Consider the following 12,647-nt stretch of genomic DNA (forward strand, 5'->3'; position numbering starts at 1 on the left):
CATGGATTACCGAAAAGATGATTGTTTTACATATGGATGAGAGAAGGAAATGGTAAAATCAAAACAATTAGGCCTACCAAAGTCTTGACAGCTATGGTGATTGAATAACTGACAAGGAAAAGGAAGACTGGATTTCTGTAGAAAGAGTAAGGAAATTGATCAATCATAGAAAATAGGAAGTTGCTTTACAGCAGTGAAATTATTAGCAGGAATTATCAAAAGAGAAAGAACATTATTATTGATATTAGAAGGAATTATATTAACTGGAATCTTTATGTAAGTCGCAGATGGAAAGAATATAATGATAGAATATCTATATGCAGCAGATCAGAGACCAAAAAAAATGAGGAAGAAGTAAATGATGAAAGGATGGGGTGTTTTTTTTTAAAGATGAGATAAGGAAAGGCTTAGAAAAACTAAATATTGGAAGGCAGAAAGAATAGATGGAATTGCTGAAGCAAATACCTTTTATAGGATAAAGTGGTTAGAAATGATGCATATTTAAACAAAATTAAAAATAATCAAAAAGAACAATGACGACGTGAGAGGCGTCAATGAGGAATTATATTGCCTTATTTTTATTATTATATACACGGAATTTCTACGAGCAGAAGTATTTGTACTAAAGGAGTCAAAGTAGCAGAGGCACTTAATACAAACAAAAAAATTGGCTGATGACAAGGTGGTAATCGCAAATACTAATGGATAACATAAATGAAGCAGGAAAAATTATGGAAGGAAACCAATAATAGAAAAATTAACGTCATTTGACTGTGCCATAGACACAAGAATGGAAGTGGTGAGGTGATTACAAAAAGATGGAACAAATCCCCTTTGCGGGACACAGGGTATAGTCAAAGGTCTGTCAAAAAGTGGTAAGGTTGAAACCTTACGGTCATGTGTGTGTTTATAAGTGTGTTTATATATGTGAACAAGTTGCATCAATATACTCTTAGGAGAAAACAAGGCAAGCATAAAAACAAGAAAAGATATGGTTAAATCAGTGGTATGGTATGTTGCATTGTATGGATGCGAAACATGGATTACATGGAAAGAAAATGTTTCATTATATTCCACACAGAAGGAATGAGGATATATTGATTGAAATAGGGGTGGAGAGGCATAGTGAAAAGGATAGTGGAGCAGCAAAAGCAATTGATGACATAGAATTAGAGAAGGACTATTGAAAATTATGATAGTATGCCGGTATGTGGTAAAACAAGGAAAGGAAGGAAAGGAATGTTGGATATAATATTATAATATAGAATACATATTCTGAATAAAAGAAGCAACAGTGAAGTACTGTATGGAGCAAGAAGACGGTCATGGACCTGCCAAATGAGAAGGTAGGTATATCTATATAAGAAAGTATATAAAAAAGTACATATTTTATGAATAAAAAACCTAGAAAAGCAATCATTATTTAAAGAACATTCAATATATTTATCCACAAAAATATTAAAATATTACCATATTTATCAAGAATTACCAAAAAAAACATTGAAAATATTTGTATAACAAAATAAATATTTAGAAAAAAAACCTATAAAATAAAATTTGAGTTAGTGTTTACCGACATAGTGAGCTTGCATGTGACTAAAAATACCTAGAAAATCAAATTATTAAACAAAATGAAAACATTATCATTATTTTAAAAAAAGAAAAAAGAGAAACAATTTCCAATTTATTACCTTATAAAAAAAACCAGTAACATTTTAGTTAATGAATGAAAATCATTATTGTTTGGTTACAGTTGTTACTGAAACCTGTAAAAACAATTTATTTATTCAATAAAAAAAACCAGATTAGCTAATGATAATTATTGAAAATATCATCATTTAGGTTACAAAATTGTTGTAACAAAAAACCATGATAATTTGAGAATAATGTACTATTAGTCTACTTACAGTTTAGCATGCAGTGTGATATCCTGTAATCCTGTGTTGCAGTAAGCCCATGACCTCTAATTCTTCTTGATATTTTCTGGAATTTCTGCCCTGTTGATCTGAGTGGCACCCACCAGTCCTAATACCTATATAAGAATGCTGGAGAAGACATAGTATAATAATGCAATACTTGCCTTGTCTGCAATCTGTAGGCCTACAGTGGCAAAATCTGAAAAGAGTGCTTGGGAAGAGGTACACAAATAATTATTATTATAATACTCACGGTTTTTGCAACCCTGAAATCTGACATTATCTCCAATGAGCTCCATTCTTCTGTTAATCTCTGGGACTTGCCCTGTTGGTCCAAGTAGCACAACAAACAAACTATACCAAGACCTTTAAAAAATAAAGCTTGAGGAAAACAAACACTAGATCAGTACACTTTATACTTACCTTGCAATGTCTACCACACTTATTCTGAATACATCCCCATTTCTAATTGAATATGGCATTGGTACAACAACAAAATCTGCTGCAGAGTGCTGGGAAAAAAATACTGTTATGACAGTACACATCATTACCTGTGATTGGTACCCAACTTTAAATGACAAGTTGCAGTGTAGCATATTGGTTGTCTCATGGTTAGCCATCGCAATTAGTCTGGACTTCTACCATCTTGATATGATTGAAACAAACACCAATATCATCAAGATCTAATACAGATACTGGAGAAAAAACATATAGTAGAATAATGTACATTTCTAACTTACCTTAATCAATACTTACCATAAATAAAATTACCAATAAACACATACCTCATTTATGTACGCTCTGGCATTTGTACCTTTAAAGAAAAAAGAGGAATAACATAATTATTTTCAAAAAATATTTTCAGTTTCTTGTTTTGTTAGTCTTACTTGAACGCAGTCATACAAACTTAAACATCTAGTCCCAAAACCACAAACCAAAAAAAAAACAAACATATAGGTTGGAACACACCGATGCCAATCTGAAATGATAAAAGTATCTTTCCCACAGAGGGTGCGTTAATAACACATATATACATATTTTTTTGTGATTTTTAAAATTGAGAAAAGCATCAGCAAATGGTTTTTGTTTTAAAAAAGTTTGGAAAGTAGTTTATTGAAGATGATGCCTAAATACAAATACTCACCACTCCCTCCACTCCCTAACTCACTTTTACATTGTAATCTAAATTAACTACCTAGACTAATTGAAATAACTTATTTAGTTATAATTGTAGTAAAATCTTAACAAGGCCTATGCACAATATAATCAACACTGTCCTCAAATTGTATTGACTGACAGTTCACAATATTTATAGTCACCGAAATAAAATATTAAACCTATAATTTAACATTAAAAATTAACATACATACATACAATAGTGAATATACATTTTTTAAAGAACAGTAAACAAAAATGTAACCAATAATAATTAACACTATTTAAAATTTACATACATACAAGAGTGAAATAGAATGCTTTTAGCATAGTACAAGATATTAAACACAGATATTTTTCATTATTTAAAATAAATACAAATACCAATTGAATTGAAAACAATTTTGTTACAACCAAGCATAACAAATTAACATTATTTAGTATTAACATACATATAAGTGAATTAAAATGCTGTTTATAACATATAATATAACATGATTTAAAGGTAACAACAATTTTAATTTTAATTTTAAGGAATTATTTTGATTATAAGGAATTTCATATATAAAAACATTTTTATTGATTGATTGATATAATGTAATGAAATAAACACACAGACACATTTTTCAATATTTATTTGTTCTCAATATTTGTTGATGATGTATTGAAATAAACACACAGACACATTTTTCAACATTTATTTGTTCTCAATATTTGTTGATGATGTATTGAAATAAACACACAGAAACATTTTTAAATATTTATTTATTCTCAATGTATTGTGATGGTGTATTGAAATAAACACACAGAAACATTTTTAAATATTTATTTATTCTCAATGTATTGTGATGATGCATTGAAATAAACACACAGACACATTTTTCAATATTTATTTATTCTCAATATTTTTTGATGATGTATTGAAATAAACACACACATGTTTCAATATTTATTTATTTTCAATATATTGTGAATGATGTATTGAAATAAACACACAGACACATTTTTAAATATTTATTTATTCTCAATATTTTGTGATAGTTGTATTGAAATAAACACAGACACACTTTTCAATATTTATTTATTCTCAATATTTTGTGATAGTTGTATTGAAATAAACACACAGACACACTTTTCAATATATATTAATTCTCAATGTATTGTGAATGATGTATTGAAATAAACACACAGACACATTTTTCAATATTTATTTAATTTCAATGTATTGTGAATAATGTATTGAAATAAACACACAGACACATTTTTAAATATTTATTTATTCTCAATATTTTGTTATAGTTGTATTGAAATAAACACACAGACACACTTTTCAATATTTATTTATTCTCAATGTATTGTGAATGATGTATTGAAATAAACACACAGACACATTTTTAAATATTTATTTATTCTCAATATTTTGTGATAGTTGTATTGAAATAAACACACAGACACACTTTTCAATATTTATTTATTCTCAATGTATTGTGAATGATGTATTGAAATAAACACACAGACACATTTTTCAATATTTATTTAATTTCAATGTATTGTGAATGATGTATTGAAATAAACACAGACACGCTTTTCAATATTTATTTATTCTCAATGTATTGTGAATGATGTATTGAAATAAACACACAGACACATTTTTAAATATTTATTTATTCTCAATGTATTGTGATGATGTATTGAAATAAACACACAAACACATTTTTCAATATTTATTTATTCTCAATGTATTGTGAATATGTATTGAAATAAACACACAGACACACTTTTCAATATTTATTTATTCTCAATGTATTGTGAATGATGTATTGAAATAAACACAAAGACACACTTTTCAATATTTATTTATTCTCAATGTATTGTGAATGATGTATTGAAATAAACACACAGACACATTTTTCAATATTTATTTATTCTCAATGTATTGTGAATGATTTATTGAAATAAACACACAGACACATTTTTAAATATTTATTTATTCTCAATATTTTGTGATAGTTGTATTGAAATAAACACACAGACACACTTTTCAATATTTATTTATTCTCTATATTTTTTGATGATGTATTGAAATAAACACACAGACACATTTTTCAATATTTATTTATTCTCAATGTATTGTGATGATGTATTGAAATAAACACACAGACAAATTTTTCAATATTTATTTATTCTCAATATTTTTGATGATGTATTGAAATAAACACACACATTTTTCAATATTTATTTATTTTCAATATATTGTGAATGATGTATTGAAATAAACACACAGACACATTTTTAAATATTTATTTATTCTCAATATTTTGTGATAGTTGTATTGAAATAAACACACAGACACACTTTTCAATATTTATTTATTCTCAATGTATTGTGAATGATGTATTGAAATAAACACACAGACACATTTTTCAATATTTATTTATTCTCAATGTATTGTGATGATGTATTGAAATAAACACACAGACACACTTTTCAATATTTATTTATTCTCAATGTATTGTGAATGATGTATTGAAATAAACACACAGACACATTTTTAAATATTTATTTATTTTCAATATTTTTTGATGATGTATTGAAATAAACACACACACATTTTATTTTTCAATATTTATTTATTTTCAATATATTGTGAATGATGTATTGAAATAAACACACAGACACATTTTTAAATATTTATTTATTTTCAATATTTTTTTATGATGTATTGAAATAAAAACACACACATTTTTCAATATTTATTTATTTTCAATATATTGTGAATGATGTATTGAAATAAACACAGACACATTTTTAAATATTTATTTATTCTCAATATTTTGTGATAGTTGTATTGAAATAAGCACACAGACATATTTTTCAATATTTATTTATTCTTAATGTATTGTGATGATGTATTGAAATAAACACACAGACACATTTTTCAATATTTATTTATTCTCAATATTTTGTGATAGTTGTATTGAAATAAACACACAGACACATTTTTCAATATTTATTTATTTTCCATGTATTTTGATGATGTAATGTAGTAAACATGCAGACACATTTTTCTACATGTGTACTTATTTTCAATGTATTGTGGGTTTTTTTTTGTGGAGGGGTGAGGGATAAAAATTAATAAAAAAATAAAAGAAATTGTAATCATAACTAAATGAAACACCAGGAAAAACCATCTCCGGAACATGAACAAAAAAACTTCTAGGCCGGAAGCTGCAAAAGTGTCTTCACAGGGACAGGATAACCATAGACCATCAAACCTGAAAGATAACAGCTGAACTTAATACTGCTTTAATAATTTTAATATTCAAATAACAAAATATTATATTCACATTGTTAGATGCAGAGTCCCATTTAGAAAAATGCAAGACAGAATTGCCAGTGTTGACTGAACAGCAGTAAATAATAATTCAGATATTGTGTAACATAACATTATGGTGGAAGGCTGCAGGTCGCTCTACATAAAATCAGTTTTTACGGTTTTAAAACACAGTAAAGAAAAAAACAGTAAGTAAACGCTGTTATACAATACTTAGGAAACAGTTGATTAAGAGAATTATTCTTAGGAGAAAAAAATATGTCTACATTCGATCCAATGTTTCCTGCTACTACGGCTAAGCCTGTTGCTAGTAACAACCAAACAAAGCCATACCAGTTCAAATCCTGATGGGGCCATATATTTATTTCTCACTTTTTGAAAAAACCTTTACATATAATGGGGATGGCTCCATACCAAATTCTTAAACATTCTGGATTCAAACTCATTTGATTGAGAGAAATTAATAATATTTCTTTTTTGATTAGATTGTTTATGGGTATTTTAGAATGCATATTTCAGTTCATTACAATTTGATATTTATCATTAGGCCTAGCTAGGCCTGTACTTATTAACAAGATTATATTACTAACACGCTGCTACATGATGTTTGGTGAGTGTTTGGGGAGAGATCAACATTTCGATTATCACTGCGTATAAACTATTTCCAAGTTTTCCGTCACATCATGAATATTCATGTATGGATGCACGCCATCTATAGTTTTTGCCTTAACCTAATAGGAAAAAAGATAATAATGCATACGGGGTAATTTAGTGTCCCAGTATGCGAGGCCTGTATACAGTATGTACAGGTTGACTTTTTGGGGTCACTGAATTGCACTTTTTGAGCATTTAATCTTTGACCTAGGTCCAAAAAAAGAATGCAATTTTTCGGAAGGTCAAAACATTTCACATAACAATAAAACCAACAATTGCAGAAAGTTAGTCATAAAAATGTATTTTGCATTTTTCCTAAACCCATTAAATATACCTTATTTAGCCTTAGTCACTTTGGGGTAGAAGCCTTGCGTCTTCAAAGGGTTAATACATATCCTTAGTAATAGATTGCATAAGATTATTCATTCTGTTATAAATAGTGATCAAAAAGGTTATATCAAGGGGCATTTTGCTGGCTAATCAATGATCTCCTATATTATACTGTTGGAAAAGATATTGAAGGGTCCTTTTTGTAAGTAGAGAATTTATGTTTAAAGTGTTAGAAAAGTTTAATTTTGACCAGTCATTTTTTAGTTGGGTAAAAGAATGTGTCATTGTTAACAATGGATTTATATCCGCAATTTTGAAATGAAATGTGGAATACAACAGGGCTGCCCCTTGTCTGCATTAATATATATATTTGTGGTAGAAATAATGGCGAATAATATAAGAAACGATCTAAACTATCAAGGAATTATGCTGCCTAGTCCTATAAAAGATGAAGTGCGTATAGCACAACTTGCAGACAATACAGTCTTATTTACAGGAAATGAAAAAGAATATAGAAAGAGGTCTATTCAATGTAAGTGATTTCTGTGAAGTATCTGGTTTAAGTTTAAATAAAAACAAACAATTGCTATGTGGATTGGTAAGAATAGATACAAGTGATAAACCATATAACTTAAACTGGGTCACTCGTCTAATAAATAGCACACAATAATCTTATGAATTTCTCTGGAATGGAAAAAAAAAGGAAAAAATAAAAAGGAAAACATTAATTGGTAAAATAGTTAATGGTGGCATTAATATGTCTGATTTTTCTATTCAAATGAAAGCTCTCAAAATCTCATGGGTAAATAAAATTCTTTGTAAAAAGCATGTAAAATGGAAAATACTTCCTTTGTATTACATAAATAAGATGGGAAATGAATATCTGGTATTGAACATGTCAACTTAGAATAATAATTAGTGCAGTTATTTTTAAAATAAGATGCCTTTATTTTATTCAAATGTAATAAAATGTTGTGCAGAATTCAATGCAAATTTTAAGCATAGTCTAACATCATATAATGATGTTATGCAAGAAAACCTGGGGAAATAAGAAAAATGGGGAAATAAGGAAATTGTATGTAAAAACAAAGCTTTGTTCATAAAATGTGGAGTTTTTAATCAAATCAATGATTTAGTCAAATGTCATATGTACCTATGTACCCAGGTGATATTCTGTTACAGTCAAAGTCAAAAGAAACTGGATTAGTGAATATGCTATTTATACAAGCTATTCCTAAATGTTGGCTGGATTTGATAAAAAAAATGTTAAAGAAAATAGTGTTGAATTAAATCCAGATGAATATAGTATAGGCCTAAGCAGGATTTTTAAAGAAAGACATAACAGATATATTCAATTCTAATTGATGGCATATCTGTTGCCCCATTACCATTCCCAAATGGGAACATGAAATTAGTATAATGTTGGTTTGACATTTGGTAAAGAAAAGTAAAAAAATGAGAATAATAAATAATATAATTATAAATAAAAAATATGTACAACTTAATTGTACCTGTTCATTTAAAGAGTTAGTTTTTGGTTGTGAATGCAGCATAAAGAACAAACTATATTCAATTGCTCTTTACTCTATATACAAAATAAAAATATTGTCAGCACTAAGTAAATAAAACCAATGGGTCATTTTTAAGAGTATCCTTGTACATACTATGAATGTATTTTATTAATGCCGATTTATTTTATGTTATTTATTGATTTGAATAAACCACTCAATTCTGTGCATAAATGTAAATAATGCAAACATAAATTTAAAAAAGATGAGAGTTACTAAAGACAATACAACTAATGTGTTTTGTTTTAATTTAAAACTTTTTAAAGAAATATTTTAATGATGAATTGTATACTTTATATTTATTGATATGGGAAACTTAACATATAAAAAAGAAATATAAAAAGAAATATATTTATATTATATATTATACAATTAATTTTCATTTCATTTCATTTCATTTATTTCGTCTCATATACTTATAACAAAAAAATAACAAACAATAGAGAGAGACAGGATTCCCTAAAGCGAACTAAATCAAACTATCAAGTGGGTCTCCAAAGCAAAACATAATCATCCAAAAAAAAAAATACAAAATTACAACATTAAAAACAACGTGAAGATTAAAAAAGTACAAAATATCAATACAAAAGTTACCCTAGACATTATTATTATTCAGAATATCACTCAGGCGGTTCAAAATTAATGTTTGCCACCTGTGGTGTTATATTATATATAAAAACAAAATTAGAGAAAGAAGAACTGATTGATTACAAAGAAATGTATTTATTCAAAATAAAAAGTTATATTTTCATTAAAGATAATGAAGATGAAAGAAATAATTCCCTGAAAAAAAAGATACGTCCTTGATAATCTACAGCTTTGAGCAGTCACATTGTCGTAAACTACCCACCGTCAACAACAACCGTGTGACGTGACCGTGTGACGTAGACGTACGCTCGCCTCCTGATCAAGTTGGCAAGTGGCGATTTGAGTGGCTTTCAACATAACAAAATAATTCATACTTACCTGAATAACTTATCAATACAAATTGTACGTAATAAAATACATTTAATTGATATTTATTAATTATTTTATTCAAAGTTTCAACGATCGTATGCCTATACAAATCACAGATAGGCCTAAGTAAAATAAACATCAGCGAAAACAAAATCTGGAAACATGGCGGCGTGCGTGTCGTAGTGGTTTACTTTCTTTAAAAACTATCTGAAACCCTATTTTTAACTAACAAAATTAGAACGATCTGAATTTGGAATTGGATTATAAATGAATGCAAATAATGTGTAAATCAATTGATTATCGGGATAATAATATCAGCAAATACTGAATAATTGTGTAATTATTTTAATTAATTTTCTTTGTAAGTTGTCCTGAACACTCAAGTTCAGTGTGTTGAGTTCTTCTCGAACCGTAAGCAGCGCGCCCGGATGGTGCCAACGACATGGCTTCGGGGATCACATAAAACTAAAACTATATTTCGGATGGTACTTTAGTGTTTTAGTGAAATAAATTATTAGCTATTATTCTTGAATAATACAGGTTGTTCTTCAGTACAGCTGATGCAATTTTTACGTTCGATTTGCGTATATTTTCGAAACAAAACATCTAAACTTACCTGCATCTCAATTCGCCTCTCGTGCTGTCTAAGTGGTCTGAGATGGTAGAACAGAACCCGTATGTTAGATTGTCTGGGTTCTTTCCCGCTCTCTATCTATTTTTTTTTAATAACCTTTGAACTTGCTTAAAAATACAATACAAACAATAATTATTTTAAGCCCTCACTAATTTATACCACCTTTTGTACGCCAATATTTGCCTTTTCAGTAGCAGCGGTATATAACATGGTTAACCGTACGAGACAGTCTATTTAAAATGTTATAATTTAATTTATACTATTTCTCAATGTACCTTCTAGATACAATGTATTCATTAGGCCTACTGTAATTCCAAAAAAGTTTGAGCCCGTCAAAACTATAGAGGGCTCACTCGTAAGTATTAAAAACATAGTGGCCAAATCTGGCATAGCATATTTTGACCCATTTGGCATCTAGTATTTATACTAGGCATAATTTTAGTGATATGCCCAAATATGGTAGTGATATGCCCATGTATGGTAGTGATATGACATCACATTTTGTGTCACATAAAGATTGGTAGTAAAGTATGGTAAGTGTAATGTGCATACATTAATGCCTACAAACAAAAAATCAACATACAGAAATCGCAATCATCTCCGTATTATTACAGCAATCGAGTATAGAAGCATATCCTTACCCCTCATAAGACAAACATAAATATAAATTCATTACTAAAAGCATGTTGCTGAATTAATATCACTTTGTATTATATTTGTTATTGTTGATATTGGAGGAGACTGAAATACAACAGTTTTACTGTCTGCTGAAATGAGTGTCAAGGTCGATATCCGTGGCACGCTAGTTTTTATATTTTTACAATACAATTCTTCCATAAGATTTCCACACATATTTATCAGAATTTACAATTCAATTACTTTATATAACATGCTTTTATGAAATATAAATGCCAATCATTTTCATTTACAACGCATTGGCCGTGAGATCCTACTTACATGGGTCTTTATTTTTTACATTGCCCGAACAAATTAATTGTAATTGTAATAGCCGTAGTCGTACCCGAGATGTACGCGAGTTGTACCCGAGTTGTACGCGAGTTGTACCCGAGTTGTACCCGAGTTGTGGAATTCCAAGCCTGTTCAACAGCATAAACATGGTTAATGGTTTTACATTTATATAGCGCAAAATACAAATAGTCGGCGCTGTTTAGCACAAGTGTAGGCCTACAAATTAAAAAGTTGATGAAAATAAACCAGGAAAAAGCCTAATAAACCGAATAAATTTTGTAAAACATTTATCCATGAAAATCATACTTCCTCATGCCATTTTAGATTACACCGCAATTCTCAAGACTACGAATAACAGTGCATAAAGCATTGTTTCCAGGCTATAACCCGTAGGTCTAGTGTACTCAGTATTTCCGTGTGAACTCGTTCCTCATTCGAGACGAGTAGGGGGTTACAAAATAGTCTCGGGCGCGTCAGCAGAGGGATTACCGGCTATCTGATGATAGGACAATGATTAATTTACTATTGGCATTCCTTGGCCATGTGCGTAAAGACATACATTTATTTTTATTTCATTTATATGTAATTTTTACTTTCTATGGACCAGAGATTCCGAAATGAAAGATTGAATGAATGAATAAATAAAAAAATAATAAATAGTAATAATATATTGAACTGAAATGTATACTCCTGTGTATACCGATGCGTCTATTAAAGTGAAGTGGTCACTTACTATTGGATTACAGATCAAAAGTTATGTGTCGACTATGAGACCGATAGGATACCAGTAGCCAATATATTGTTTAAATCCACATAGCATATATTAAATCAATAATATTAATATCGGTTTGTTACACAGGTTTTGTTATCTTTAACTTTATCATCTTGACCCAATGCTAAAGGCTTAGTTAGCTTTATTCTTTTAACTGTAAATGTATCTGCTCTTTAAATTAACTTCTGGTATAATACGTTTATGGTATTCCAGAATGAATTCATATAAAAGGCATACTATTATTATAGGGCGTAGTCTGGTTATGAGGTGGAGGTGTAATGGATGGAAGTAAGCGCTCGTCCGTGGTGCTATTGTATTAACTATAAGTGTGTAGCTTAAGCCTAGCCTAGAGCCTTAA

This window comes from Antedon bifida, chromosome 8, assembly GCF_963402885.1.
Source record: "Antedon bifida chromosome 8, ecAntBifi1.1, whole genome shotgun sequence".
NCBI lineage: Eukaryota > Metazoa > Echinodermata > Crinoidea > Comatulida > Antedonidae > Antedon > Antedon bifida.